The 14,073-nt window shown below is 45.3% G+C and overlaps 1 protein-coding gene across 6 annotated transcripts in view; it reads left to right on the plus strand.

The window, feature by feature from the left end:
• The first annotated feature begins 1,562 nt into the window (after positions 1 to 1,562).
• The window catches only part of ZMIZ1 (zinc finger MIZ-type containing 1), a 347,321-nt gene continuing 334,810 nt past the window's right edge, over positions 1,563 to 14,073 (plus strand). For 3 of the 6 annotated variants that reach the window (XM_051800871.1, XM_051800869.1, XM_051800867.1), the window contains exon 1: positions 1,563 to 1,786. The gene's annotated coding sequence lies outside the window, so the exon portion shown is untranslated. The remainder of the gene's footprint in view (positions 1,787 to 14,073) is intronic. The other 3 variants (XM_051800865.1, XM_051800873.1, XM_051800870.1) reach the window with 2 other exon arrangements.

Below are 14,073 nucleotides of genomic sequence, written 5' to 3' on the forward strand. Positions count from 1 at the left end.
AGCCGCGGCGGGGCCGGGGAGGGGCGGCCGCCGCTCTGCCTCCGCGCAGCGTCCGCACGGCCCCCCCGGCGCCCCGAGGCGAGCGGGGGGCGGCTGGAGGCACAGGGAGAGCGGCAGGAAGAGGGTTTCTTTTTCTTCTGGGGAAGCCAGGGAGGCGTAAATGAGCGGGGCGGGGGCCACCCCGGGGGCACTGCCCTGGGAGGGTGGGCGGGCGGTGCAGCCCCGCAGCCGCCGGCCCCGCGCAAAGCAGCGCGTCCATGGGCGGCGGAGCGGGGCAGCCCCGCGGGGTTACGGGCGGGGAGAGCCCCGGTAGCGCTCGGTTCCGGCTGCACGCAAAAAAAAAAAAAAAAAAAAAAAAAAAAGGAGGAGAAAAAAAAAAAGACAATCCTCCCCCCTCCCCAGGCGATCCGACATCCCTTTACAGTCCCGATCGTTCTCCTCCTCCAACAACAAGACGAATGTGACCAGCGAGGAGCTACACAGTGCTGTTTAAATTGCTTATCTTAATTGCATAATCTAACAAGCCCCGTTGGAGCACGGATGAATATATTAGGCTTATTAACAACTCATCATAAAATATTGATTGTCCTGGAAGTGTTTTATCAAGGGGAAGAGAAGTCGAGGGAGATGTTTTTTAGCAGATTGGTGCTTGTCAGACAGGGACGGTTCCTTCTTATTTTCTCCCTGGAAATCGGGCTGGATTTCCTGAGGAGCACAGGAGAAGAAAAAACAGCAGAAAAACACGCCCTATTGTTAGCGCCGGGGGCCGCGCTCCGGGCGGCGGGGGGGCCCCGGCCCCTGACCGCCCCCCCTCCGGCGGGGCCGCCTCCCCGGCCCGCCCCGCCAGGCACCGCCGCCCACCCGGCTTCCCCGGCGGAGCGGGGACCCCCGGGAGAACCCCGCTCCTACCTGGGTGGCGGGAGCTCCGGGCTCTGAAAATAACAGCGGCCCTGAGGGTGGCGGTGGTGGTGGCAATAAATGGAGGGGGTGGTGGTGGGATGTCTACAGCGCAGTAGACGGAGCAGCGGGATCTTTCGGCGTTCCCGTGTAATCCCCCTGCCCGCCCGGTAGTTCCTTCCATGCCTGTAAAAATTCTCTCGTGCAGACGACAGGGACAGAGGCACCTCATGCTTGAGAGAGTGTGTTGGGTCCAAGGTGGTTTTCCCCTATTTAATAATACAAAAACACCGAAGGGAGTGTAGATACTCTCCAGCTTTCAGTTTCCAGAGTGGAAGGGTTTCCAAGTGCCTGGTATTCAGGAAGACTAAAACGAGAATCCCCGCCTTAAAATACACTGTAAGACAATATTTGTATTTTAACTCGCATCTAAGATTTTTAACTTTGTGTGATTTGGGGAGTGTGTGTGTGTGATGCGGGGGGAGACGGAAAGGGAGAGGGCGAAGGGAAGAACATCCCTGTAGGAGGCAGCTCCCTTTCAGATAGGAATCTGGGACAGATTTTGCCAGCAGCCACAAAGCATGGCCCTTTGGTAATAGAATAGCCAATGTAATTTGACACTTCAACTTGCTGTGCTCTCTGCTAGTTGATTCACTTACTCACCCACTAACATTGAGCTCCTTTTCACTGTCTGTGGGCAAGGGGAAAAAAAAAGGGGGAGGGAAGGAAGAAAAAAGAAAGCGGGGGGAGAAGGAAGAAAGGAAGGGAATAAACAAAATTATATATTTAAAAATACCCAAGTAGACCTGCAAATCAGTTGGGGAGAGAGGATTTTGCCTGCCTTCTTCCTTATTATTTTGCTGCTGCAAGGCTGCTTTGCAATCCGTAGGTAAGTTTCGCGTCTATTTGCGCTCCCTGCTCGCACCTCCCCGTTCGCGGCCGGGCAGGGGTTGCGTCTCGGCGGAGCAGAAACAATGGAGCGGCCACGCTGGGGAAATAGGTGTACAGGGAGGAAAAAAAAATAATACATATTTATTCTGCAAGGGGAGAAAATGTGCGGAGACTTCTTAAAGGGGCAGGCTGTCCCCACCGAGGGCGCGGGGCGAGGGCGGGCGGGGAGCCGCGGAGCCGGGCCCGGCGGCGGGGAAGCGGCACTACCCGGGCAGTGCCCTTCCCGGGCCGGCCGCGGGGTCGCGGGGGGACCCGGCCCGGAGCGAACTTGGAGCGGCCGCGGCGTGAGGCGGGCGGGCGTCGGAGCCGCCGCAAGCACAAAGGGGGCTGCGGGGGCCGGGGCGGCGGCTGCCCCCGGCCGGGGCGAGCGCCGTCGGGGCGGGCTGGAGCCCCGCGGCGGGGCCGGGGCTGCGGCTCGGGGCGTGCGCACCCGGCCGGCTGTGTGTGCGTGCCCGGCCGCCCGTGCGGGGCTGGGGAGACGCGTGGGGAGGCTTTCGTCTGTTCTCTGGGCTCCGGGAAGCTTGCCTGGGTGCAAATTCCTTGTGTCTGGGTTTTGAGAGCCAGTTGGGACCGGGGCCTCTCTCGCCAGGCAGGAGGAAGGAGCAGCCCCCCTCCCTCCCGCTCTCTCTGTCTCTCTCCCTCCCTCCCCCCGGTGCATCTGTCCAGGAAGCCGCCGGGCGGAGGGGAGGGGGCGCGGGGGCAGAGGGCCGGGGGTGCCCGGCCCGACCCGACCCGACCCGGCCGCCTCTCGCCCGCCTTTGTGCGAGGGGAGCGGGGGAACCGCTTCCAGGGGCGGCCGGCGGAGCTGCTCGCGGGGAGAGGGGGAATGGCAGCCAGTTAAAAGACACTTCAGGAATGTAAACATAAAAATAGGAGCCATCCAGCCACGCTATTGCCCCCCCCCCCCCCCCCGGCCCCGCCGCTCAGGATAGCACTCTGGGCTGGCGCGGTAGCGGGGAAGGAGTACGGCAGCCTGAGACAGGGGGGAGGAAGTTGTTACTATAATCGGGGTTTTAGACTGTAAACTTTGTTTTGCACGTGTAAAGTTTAATTTCGGTGCCGCCTCGGAGGCTGCGATGAGGGACACGGGGCGGCGCCTCGGGGGTGCCCCTCCAAGCGCAGCCCCTGTGTGTGCTAAAGGTGGAACCTGCCCGGCGGTGGCAGCGTGACCCCGCACCGCGGCCAAGCCCTTTTGTCTGGGATCGCCGGGGTCCCGCTCACCAGCCCCGGCAGCTGCACGGGCTGCTGCAAATCGCGGCCGTATCGTCAGTTTGTCGAGGCCGAAGCGAACTTAAGGCACAGCTATGCGCTGTCGTCCGATCGTGCGCCGTGTGTATTTTTGTGCTTCAGTTAATAATCTGCAAACGGCTTAATGGCTCTGTAGTGCCAGAGGAATTGGTTTTCTCCATTTACTTCAGCAGGCCTGAGTGAAGCTGGTGTTCTGGCTGCTTTTTTCAATGCATTGACACGAGAGAAGAGGATTTAACTTGGCAGCCTGAACAAATGCTCTATCAAAGGTTTCCTAAGAGACAGTAGGAGTGCTGGGGAGATGAATGACCTGGGGTAGTTTTAGGGTGCTACCTATGGAAGCTTTCTTTTAAATATGAAATGGCCATTTAGGGCTCTGAATAAAACTGTGCGCATCAGAAAGGAGACAGGCTTATAAAATTTAAAAGGGCAAAAGCCCATTAATGCTGTGGTAAAGCTTTGGCTCCCAGGTCTGGTTGAGTAGTTCCAATTGCCTTGAAGTGCCAGAGCTTTTAAGGAATCTTTAGCAACAGCTTCTCTCTATCTGTGGAACGGACCTTGGCCTTGCACATTGGAAGGTTAATGGTGCAGCCTCTCCTCCCCAGGCAGGGGAGCGAGGGCAGCAGTCAGGCGTGAGGGCACCGGGGGTAACCAAGGGGTGAAGCAAGAACAGGAGGGGGAGAAAAAAACAAAAGCTCTGTGCTGGAATAGAGATAAAACATCTTACTGGTGGTAACCTGTTCAGGTTGTGATACTGAAGCAGTAACGTGGCGCAGGGGTAACTCAAAAGTGTTACCAGCACCAGCAGAAAAGTTTCACAGAGGAATTACAGCAAAGCTAAACACCTTTGGGAGAAGGATCCCTCTGACAAACATAGTTGGTCTCAGATTCAGAGCTCCGCTTCTCTTGACTGGGGGAAATGTACTGTGGCATCAATCTTCTCTTGGCGGGGCCTGGTGCAGGTCTGTGAATGCCAGAAGACTTGCTCTGACCTTTTTCTGTTCCAAGTTGAGGATGTTGAAACACCAGCCATCAAACAAAAGAGACATTGAAAGCGAGATCTGCAATGGAGCACGTGTGACTTTGAGGCTAGCTGAGTGCATTTGGTGACTGTTTTCCTCGTAGTTTGGGGTGGGGAGGAGGAGAAGGAAAAGGTCGCTTATTTTTACAGTGAGGCTATGGAAAACATGACTTGAAATCCTCTAAGTATCCCATAGTCAAGGGCCTTTTTTCTTTTTATCTTTTTAAATGTTATCTTAAAATGTCTTGATTTCTGCTCTTTTTACGTGTATATCTATAGCTGCCACATTACAAGAGGAGGATTATTTTTTTCCATGGATGCAAGCAGGACCAGGAATTTTACCAAATCCACTGCATTAAAAAAAGAAAGAAGCTTTAAAAAAAAAAAAAAGTGTCTTTAGGATTATGTTTTAAAACAATGAAGAATTTCCTGGGATTGAACTGACAGATTTTGATTTTTATCTATTCAAGATAACACTACCTCAAAAGGTGGCTGATTTAAAGATTATTCTGTAAATTGTAATTTAAATTTACGAATTTAAAAAGAACCTCTTGGGAGCAGTTGGTATAGGTATCTAACCTGCCAATGACATTCATGTCAACATGGACAGATGCTTTTATTGTTTACATTGTTTACAGTCCACAATACCTTAAATAAACGTTGATCATGATTAGAAACAATAATTGAGTTTGTGGCAAAGGATCAATGAAAACTTTGTTTCAGGAAAGAAGTGAGTTGCTGTGTATATGTACAGAGAGTGTTTTGTGCTCTCTGAGATGAAATAAAACTGCAATCTTAGTATGGCATTCAGTTCTGGTTTTAGAATATTTTAAGAAACCCACAAAAGATAATGGATCAGTTTCTACAACATTTGAAAGATTTTTTTCCTGATCACCAGCAGGTACAAGGAGTGGAAAGGAAAGGAGGCTTTGTAGCACAGTTCCATTCATAACTTTTCTTGGAAGTTGCTTGGCCTTTGCCCTACATCTCTTCTACTTTTATGGGCTCCAAAGGTTTTCTGTTGGAGAAAAAAAACAAACAAACCAACCAAAAACAATACTCCAAACCGTCATGGATGGCAGTTACATCACTGATCACTATAGTTGGTGACAGTGTTGGCTGGTTTTTAGCAACTTGATGTGTGTACTAGCAGCTTGGAAAGCCTGGTTTCTCTCCTGTAAAGGAAGAAAAGTAGATCTGAGAAAGGAAAAGGAGCTGGAATTCCTTTTGCCTTCCACGATGTTGTTGATAGGTTTCAGAATCCAACCTTTTTCCAGTCACACAGAAGATAATATGACTATGAGAAATGGAGGTGGTGGCTGGCCAGGAACTCGTGGTGTCTGCCTTGCTGCTCTAACAACGTGGGTGATCGAATGCTGCAGGAGGAGTGAGCTTGGATTGTTAGGGCTTTACCTGGGAAGCCTGTTTCTCATAAATAAGTAGGACTGCAGTTAATGCCTGTGGTAACAAATTTGACCACTATGCAATTGGCTGATTTGTTCGCTCCTAGTTAGACCAATTTTTGTGAAATCCTATCCTGTATTACAGCGAAGCGGTGAGAATATTGCTGAAGAGTGTAGAGTTGGGTTGTGCTTGTTCTTGTCAACTGCTTGTTGTGGGACAAGAAGCACAAGCCCTCTTTATCCAGTTAGGTCTGTTTTATGGAAGAGCACAGTAAACAACACATCAATACAGACCATGACAGATATACCTCCTGCTCAGATACTGTACACTTTCTTTCACTCAGTTCATGTCTTCACTCAAAATGTATGTAAGTTTTCCTGCTGTCAGCCAAGTTGAGGCTGTCAGTGGTATTAGAAGTAATTTCTGCTTTAAAATGGTGTCTTTGGCTTAAAAACAAAAGGTTGTTTTGCCATATTGTTTTTCCCCCTTCCTCCTTCTTATAGTAGAAACAGAAAATTCTATTGTAGCAATTTTCAATTTCCTTATTTCCATTGGGTTTCATATGATCATTAGCATTCAGCTTGGCTAATGTTAGAATATTTTAAAGGTAATATAGGCTGCAAGTGAAATGTCCAGGTAATGGTTGTAAAGGATCTTCACAGCTAGACTGTTGGAGGCAGTAGTGTATTATGAGAGTAGTAGATGGTCTTACACTTGTTACATGTTATTTTTGGTTCTAATAGTTTAGGATTCACTGAGGTCTACATTGCCTGCAAAGATGATATTTGCTGGCTTCGGTACAGTGCCTCTGTCCTTCCCTTTAGTGGAGCAGGACAGATTTCTATGGGTACTAGGTATCTAGTAGAAAAAACAAAATTGTTAGACAGACAAAATCACTTTCAATCTAATTTTGCCTGTAAGTGTCAATAGAAATTAAGTTACTCCACAGGGGATGACTCATTCTTAAAAGAACTTGCCCTTCTGAAGGTTTGCATAGGTGATCACTTGTTCTGGGTTATCTATAATTTCCTTCAGTTGCTTATACTTTTTAGATCTGTAGCAGAAGACAGAGGAAGTAATTTGTACTCCTGTATTGAATCCTGGAACAGCCAAACAATCCTTCCAGCAGGTGATGGTTGATGCTTTTTAAAATAAAGTTTAGGATCTAGTGAAAAATCTAAGCTTGAGAAGTGTCTATTGTCCTTTGCACAGATAATTCAATAGATCAAGCTGGTTTGTGTTTTGTCTAGTGTATTAATATTGAGGTAGTCACATAGAAGCTATCACATTAACATTCCATTAAGATAAATGTGGGAAGCAGATCCCTTAGTTGGTAATCCAGTTTGTTTTGACTCTACAGACCAGCTTTGACTTGATTCCCTAAGTGAAGCGGGAAGGCTCTTGGCTCAACACTGGACAGGGGGAGGGAGGAAATGAAATTGCTTAAAATCCATTAATATACACAGTGCTACAAACCTGTGGAAATTTCATAAAAGTGTGGATTTGTATTACCTCTACTGCTCATTGTTTGGCTATATGAAGTTTCTTATTCATTGTTTGTTTTTCTTGGCTTAATATTTATATGTCAGTGGATGCTGGAGACCTGATTTATAAAACTCATGTCTTCATGCTAACATATCCTTCTTCAGTCCTGTGAAACTTACCTAGGAGATCCTCTGGCTGCCCAATCCATAGCCAGTTGTGTTATCCTCTCCCTATAGAGTCATATTCTGGTTTCTTGGTAGTCAGTATTGGCTGCAAGCACAGAGGGACTGTGTTTGCTGAAGCCTTTTTTTTTTTTTTTTCTGGGCAAAAGCAGCAGTACTGTGGGTCTGACTTCGGAAAGGGGAACAACTCTAACATAGAGATAATACATATGTGTTGTCAAAGATAGCATGAGAATGAAAGCCACAGAATTGGTGCATCTGATAACATCATACGAAACCAGTATGGAAATTGTTTGTTGTCTTTATTTGGTTTTCTTCAAATCTTACTTTTTCTCATGTTCCCAACTCTTAGTAGTGACTTAGTTTAGTAGTCAGCTTGGTCTGGATAGCATTAACTAGAGAATACTGACTGGTTGATCTAATGCACAAATGTGGGGAAACTCTGCCCTGTTCATATTGCAGCTCTTTGCGCTGTGAAATACCATTTGCTATCTTTGCTGATTAGCTAAAAACATATGTTTGAGGAGTAAGAGAAAAAGCAATACCTTGACAACAAGTTTGTGTTATCTTTTGGATTTATCTAGTTTTCTGTTCCTTTGAGACTTCAGGGCTCCAATGACTGGCTGGCTGGCAAAGTGAATGGTATCTGTCTCTCAGAGATTTCTAGATAGTCTCATAACTAATCAGAAAGTGTTATTTATTGGGACTGCAGTGACATAGATATATGACAGAATAGTAGGGGCTTCAATTGGCCATTTAGTAGCAAAAACAGTTCCCTTGATGAGTATCTGCTTGTTCCTTGGCTACATTCCTCTGAGAACAGTGGAGTCCTTTAGGCTGCTGTGAAATATACACCTCTGTATCTCCATCAGTAAATTCTGCAGTGCAGGTTTCTCTTCCCCTCTTGTTTTTGAACACCCATTCCAAAATCAGTTGAACTAATTGAATACAGACTTATTGTGTAAATAAGGGCACTGTGGGTTCAGGGTGGGGGGGAAGTGCAGGGCAGTACCAAGGCTGACACTGCTGGGTAGCTGGTGCTTGAAAAGGTTTGAAATTGGACTTCACTGGAAATTGGTCTGACACTGACAAGGGGGATTTCCTCCTCACCAAAGGCACAAATCATCATAAGCTTGTACGGTGCTTTTATAACTTTGCTTTTGTGTATCACTGAAATTCGGACCCTTCCCCTGTTGGCATGATTGTCCAACAGCCACCTGGTAGATGGTATCTTCTAGCTTTAAGGTTACAATCTGCTTTTGGTGATTTTAGAGGTGTAAGAGTGACACATGGGGGAAAAATCTCACCACAAGAGACTTGAGAGATAGGGAAGAAAGGCTCGAGCTTTCAGTTGCAGGACCCCTGCCTCTGCAGCTACAGCCACTTTCTTGAGGAAATGAGAGAGACTTGCTGTCCTGCTGCCTCTGTGCCCACTTTGAGCAGCACTTCTGTTCATGCAGCTAGCTGGTGGGATGCCCCTATAAATGGTGTGAAAATCAGAAATATGTTATTACTTTCACATAAACCTTAGTTTTCCTTAGTACTGCACATCTCTCTAAGATTTTGGCTATTGTACATGACAAAAAAACCCTTACAATCATGAAAATTTCTTATACAATGCTTTTGCTCAAAATACATGTTCCTACAGCTAGAGTATTTTGACAACAAGCTCTGTCACTTTTTAATTTTAAACTGTAATATATTCATAGGTGAATGGAAAACCGATTTGATTATTTCCCCCTGTCCTGCCACCCCACCCCCTCCAAAAAAAAAAAAAGGCAGGAAAAAAGTTCTAAAATCCAGTGTTAGAGTCTTTGTTGACACTGTATTCTCAGAAGACCAGTTTGTTTATATGTCTATCCATACACGAAAGAGAGGAGGGTTTATTATGCTGCAGGTTTGCAGGGGGAAAGAAGAACGATGTGGTTGTCAGGCAGTCTCCATTCTCTTGGTGTCCTTGTAAATTCTTTGTTTGTTTAATGCTTATAACCCTTTTCCCAGCAGTAGGATCACAGAAGTTAACTTGTTTACAGCTGGTATACAGCTTATGTTGGTCTCCCTTACAGGAACCCAAGGCTTTCCCTAAGCCTTCTCAAATAAAGCTTTTCTTCTCTTTGCCACTTAGCACAGGTTGATGCTCTTTACATTTGATTAAACATTTTTAAAACTGGAATGCTTGTTCTGAAAGGACTCTAGGCCAGTGAACTGTCACCCTGTACGTGCTCTAGGGATCCTGACTATCTGCATGCTCACTTTGCTGTCTTTTAGGTGTTTTACAAAACCATGAAACCTTACTTTTCTGTTCCACAGAACATCAAGATGCTGAGTTGCAGTGGGCACATATGGGTGAATGTAGATAGCAGTTCTGTGACTGAAAAGGTGAACTCAATGTGTGTTGCATTATCAAGGCTGTTTTTCTGCAAACTAGTGTTCAACTTCACCCTGTTCACAAGTTCCTTCTTTCTTGCTTTTGAGGTACCCACTCTGATATGTCTCACTGGGTGAGCAACTATCAGTCCTTCTAAAAGAAGTTTGTTTCAGGAACTGTACTTGAGTCTTTCCTTGTCCTCACAAGTGTGATATTAATCCAAAAATTTACATCACTGTTTTAAAACGTATTCTATTGCAGTCCAGCTGGAGTTTGATACCATTAGAGATGGAAGCCCAATAGCTTTCCAGATGGATGCATAGCTTTGGCTTTTGGCACTGTAAAACTCTGACATCTCGCACATTAAAATCATAACAGTATTATGTAAGGAGAAGTTATTTTGGGTCACTAGCGGAGCCATCTCAGACTTGGTTAAATTAGCCTTGCAAGCTGAAACACTTGGGCTCACATCCTCTTCCTGCAGATTTCTGGGCATATAAGTGTGTGGGTGGTGTGTCCTTTCCCAGTCATCTGCCCTCAGCTTTACTCAGGCTGTGTCACTGGCTCCGAACCTACTTCTGCCACAGCAATTCATGTGGCTGTGGGGAGCCCTCGGAGAGGAAGGGCTTGCTCAGCACTGGCTTTCACTCCCCAACCCTAGCTGCTTTGAGGTGGGACTGGAAGGAAGGAGAAACTGAGGAGGCTCTGTGATCCTGCTGCTCTGGGCTCTGAAGCAGCAGGGGGACAGGAGTTGTGTGGGAAGGTGGACATCCAGAAGGACTTCAAACTCCACTAAACAAAGTCCCACCTTTGCAGCGGGCACCTGCTTGTTTATGTGTAACTCGGGAGTCACTATTTCAGTTGGCCGTGTTATTCTTTACCAAAGGACAAGTGAAACAGCAGCTGTTGGTGACCAGCAAGAGACAGAATGCAAAATGAATCCAGGGGAACCTTTGAAATGTTAGTTAATAACAAATACTTAATCCTAGTTTTTAGCAAAGGTACAGTTTAGACATGAAAGATGCCATACTTAGGCTTGTCAAAGCATTGTAAACGCTTGCTTTGGAGACCAGTCATTGCATTCCTAGTGATCCTCGGTACAAACTGCACATAAAGGGATGGCCATTCAGAGATTGTACTTCAGAAGGAATGAGTAACAGGACATAAGATAAACATTTTAAAACACTCACATGAAATTGCCCTGTCCTCGAAGTCTGTGCATCAGGGAGTGCAGAGCTGCTGGACTCCACTACCAGTGGCACTGGCTGGAGCTGTGCAGGTTGGGAGAGTGGAAAGGCCCCCTGAGGCACAGATGGTGCTTTGTGCTGCACAGGCTTGGGCAAAGCAGTGGTTCTTTCTGCAGAGGCTTTGCAGAGGGCAGTGCTGTGGATGGTTAGTGGTTCAGAGCCTTTTTCATTAAGATGGGTTCTGAAAATACTTGCAATCATTTTTATTCTACCTGTATTCATGGCAGATTGTTCTGTGTAAAGTAGTCCATTGAGAAGCACCTGAGAGGTGTAGGGTCTGCAGGGAAGAGGAGGAGGAGGAGGTGGCAGCTGCTGCTGGAGGGTTCAAAGCCCATCTTTGAAGAACTGGTTGAGGGGAAACAGATAGGCACCTTAAATTCAGGACTTGTCTTATCCTTACACAAGGTTGTTTTATGTCTAAATAAAAACAAAAAAATAAGTTACATTTAGGATTCATCTGTTGAAGTTTCTTTTGTTAACTAAGTGGTACTTTGAATGTCTGTTTTTAAGAGTTTGGCATGTTTCCTCTTAGCTAACCTAGAGTATAGCTGGTCCCACTGCATGGTGGTTGATATGCTGCGTTTAAGGCAGTATTTAGTAACCTTTGGATACCTGCCTTCAACTCTGCTCTTGGTTGTGATGGGCCCTTGTGAGGCCTATGAGACACTGCACTGGTACACCAAATACAGCTCTGGTCTGTTTGCCCATAGTTGAGAGCACTAGGCATATGCAGGTAAACATATTAACAAGCTGAAACGAGGAATAAAGTAGATGGTAGTTGGGCTGCTATTGTGCGGCACCCAGGCTCTGCCATGGTGACTAAGGCAGTGTGATAGTTTCCTTATTGGTCACCATCTGTCTGCTCCTGGCTGGAGCTTCTTGGCTGGCACTCTGCCTTTGGAGCAGGGACCAGCACCGCCCCCGTGCAGCACCCAGTGCAGTAAGATTTGGGTAAGGAAAGAGCAAAGGATTGATGCCCAGTAGGTTTCTGGTCACAGGTGCGTGATAGATTTGTTTAATCACTTAAAAAAACCCACCAAAACCTCTGAGACAGCATTTTCGGTGTATTCTAAAAGGTTTTGCATCCTAAATGCATGTATAAATTATTTATTCAATGCATGAACTTTTTGGAAAACCTTTGGTGAAAGAAAGTCTTGTACCAGTGCATAATTTTAGAATATTAGCGTTTTGAAAATTTCAACAGAACTTCAAATGTTTCTAGCTGTTTTATGGCATCATGTGATTTGAAATTCAGATTTAAAACTTCTGAATTTGGTCATCCAAAAGGAAACAGCATGTCAGTGTGGAGTCTTAGTCCTTTTTCTGAAATTGCAGTTATGGCCCCCAGTGCCTCTTTCTCAGTAAAGAGTAATGTAAATAAAAAATACTTGTAATGTTGCCAGCATCTTGTCCTAGCAATATCTCAGCATATTAAATCATAAAATGAAGAAACGATACATATCTCCCATCACATGAAAAATAAAAATATATTTTCAAGTATATATTTGTTCTAGTCATGCCCCTCAGTGTTCATGAATTTATACTTTATATTGTTGTGAATCTGGCAGCCAACTTTACCTGAAAAACTGTTTATAGAAGAAACAAAAGACTGGGGAGTCAAGCTTCCATTTTCACTGTTCCACCCAGTGCAGTTGGTAGGAAGTGAAAGGTGAATGCACATACACCAACCTTTCTTTGCCTGTCTTCATTGTTTAATAAGGCCAAAACCCCCAAAAGGAACATTGAAGAGGCAGGAATTCTCTGGCAGTTGATCTATTTGTGTTTTTAACATAGAGTATTTTTAGCCAGAGATGCGAAAATACGTACTTTTATATCCAAAGAGACTGTTGTTTCCATTTATTTTAAAACCCTGGATGAGAAACAAGATGTCAGACCTATTATAATGCAACCCAGTAATTAACATATGTTGGTCTGCCTCTGCCAAGGATTTCTTGTGAGTAATGCAAGTTGCACAAGTAGAGGAGTCAGGTGGTTTGTCGGTGAAGAGCCATACATAGATACTTGAGTGATCAGATCCTAAAGACATCTGAGGATAGGATGTGTATCTGTGTTTAAATCTAAGAACAATTACAGTTTAAAAGACTTGTCAGCTGTGTTAAGTTTGGGGGGGAAAAACCAACTTCCACTTCCTCTCTTCCCCGTTGCCAGTAAAACATTTTCTTGTCCAGTATTAAGAAAATGGGGATAATGATTCATGGAGGAAGTTTAAATTTAGTTTTTGGTGGTATGGGGGGTTTTGTGTGTGGTGATTGTGAGGGATGATTTGTTTGGTTTTGTTTGGGGTCTTTTGTTTGTTATTGTTTGCCCAATTTCTGAGTAACTGGAATGAGGAACCCCAGGGATGCTTTTAACAGTAAGGGTCCTCTGACTCTGACTTTCAGAGACAGCTGTTCATTGCAGTTACATCAGGTGAGTGGCAGGTAGGTGGATGCAATTTTTCCATTTGGGTGGACCTTTCACAGCAGAGGACTGGAGTGACTTAGTTAAATTTAAAATGCTTTCTCAGTGATCAGCGTTAACATATGTAATGCATATACTGCATGTACTCTCTGTACATATGTTATGTCCACCCAAATACACACATTCTGCAATTAAATATAGGAAGGGGGTCAAGGAGTAGAGTAAAAGCTGAAATAAAAAAGTGAAAATTTTAAAAATATAGATGAGGTCAGCTTTTGCATGGTGGATGCAAGTATATATGACAACTCAGACCTATTTTCCTAATAAATGTTATGGGAAGACAAATGGTATATTGTGGATTTAAATGACTAAAATGAATTTTCAGAATAGTTTCAAGGTCATTTATTCCTAAACTCTGAAATGTGCTCCAGTTAGTGTTTTATTTAAAAGGAGATCTTGTTTCTTAGCCTGAAAGCAGGCTGTTGCACACCAGCTAATGGTTTGATGTGCACTCACAGTTAGTGACTGCACACTTCTCTCAATGTGACTCCATCATCCCTGCTGAAGGGACTGGAACATGGAGAGCTAAAAGGATCAATCAATATCTGTATATATTGCAAGTATTAACAACTTACAAACACTAGAGGTTCTTTGGTATTTTATCACAACAGAGTAAAATCATCATTTTTTCCACTTACAGTTTTGTGTTTAATTTGTAGTTTATATTTTGACACTATCTGTTCAGCTATAAATCAGGCTTGACTGTGAAAGTGATGGCCTTCAGGCTACCTTGTGGTTGTAAATTCACAATTGTTGTTTTTGCCTTGAGTGCCATTTTCAAGCTGTGCA

The sequence above is a fragment of the Manacus candei genome, unplaced genomic scaffold (assembly GCF_025592945.1).
Source record: "Manacus candei isolate 608988 ecotype Guabito, Panama unplaced genomic scaffold, ASM2559294v1 h1tg000050l, whole genome shotgun sequence".
In the NCBI taxonomy this organism is placed as follows: Eukaryota; Metazoa; Chordata; class Aves; order Passeriformes; family Pipridae; genus Manacus; species Manacus candei.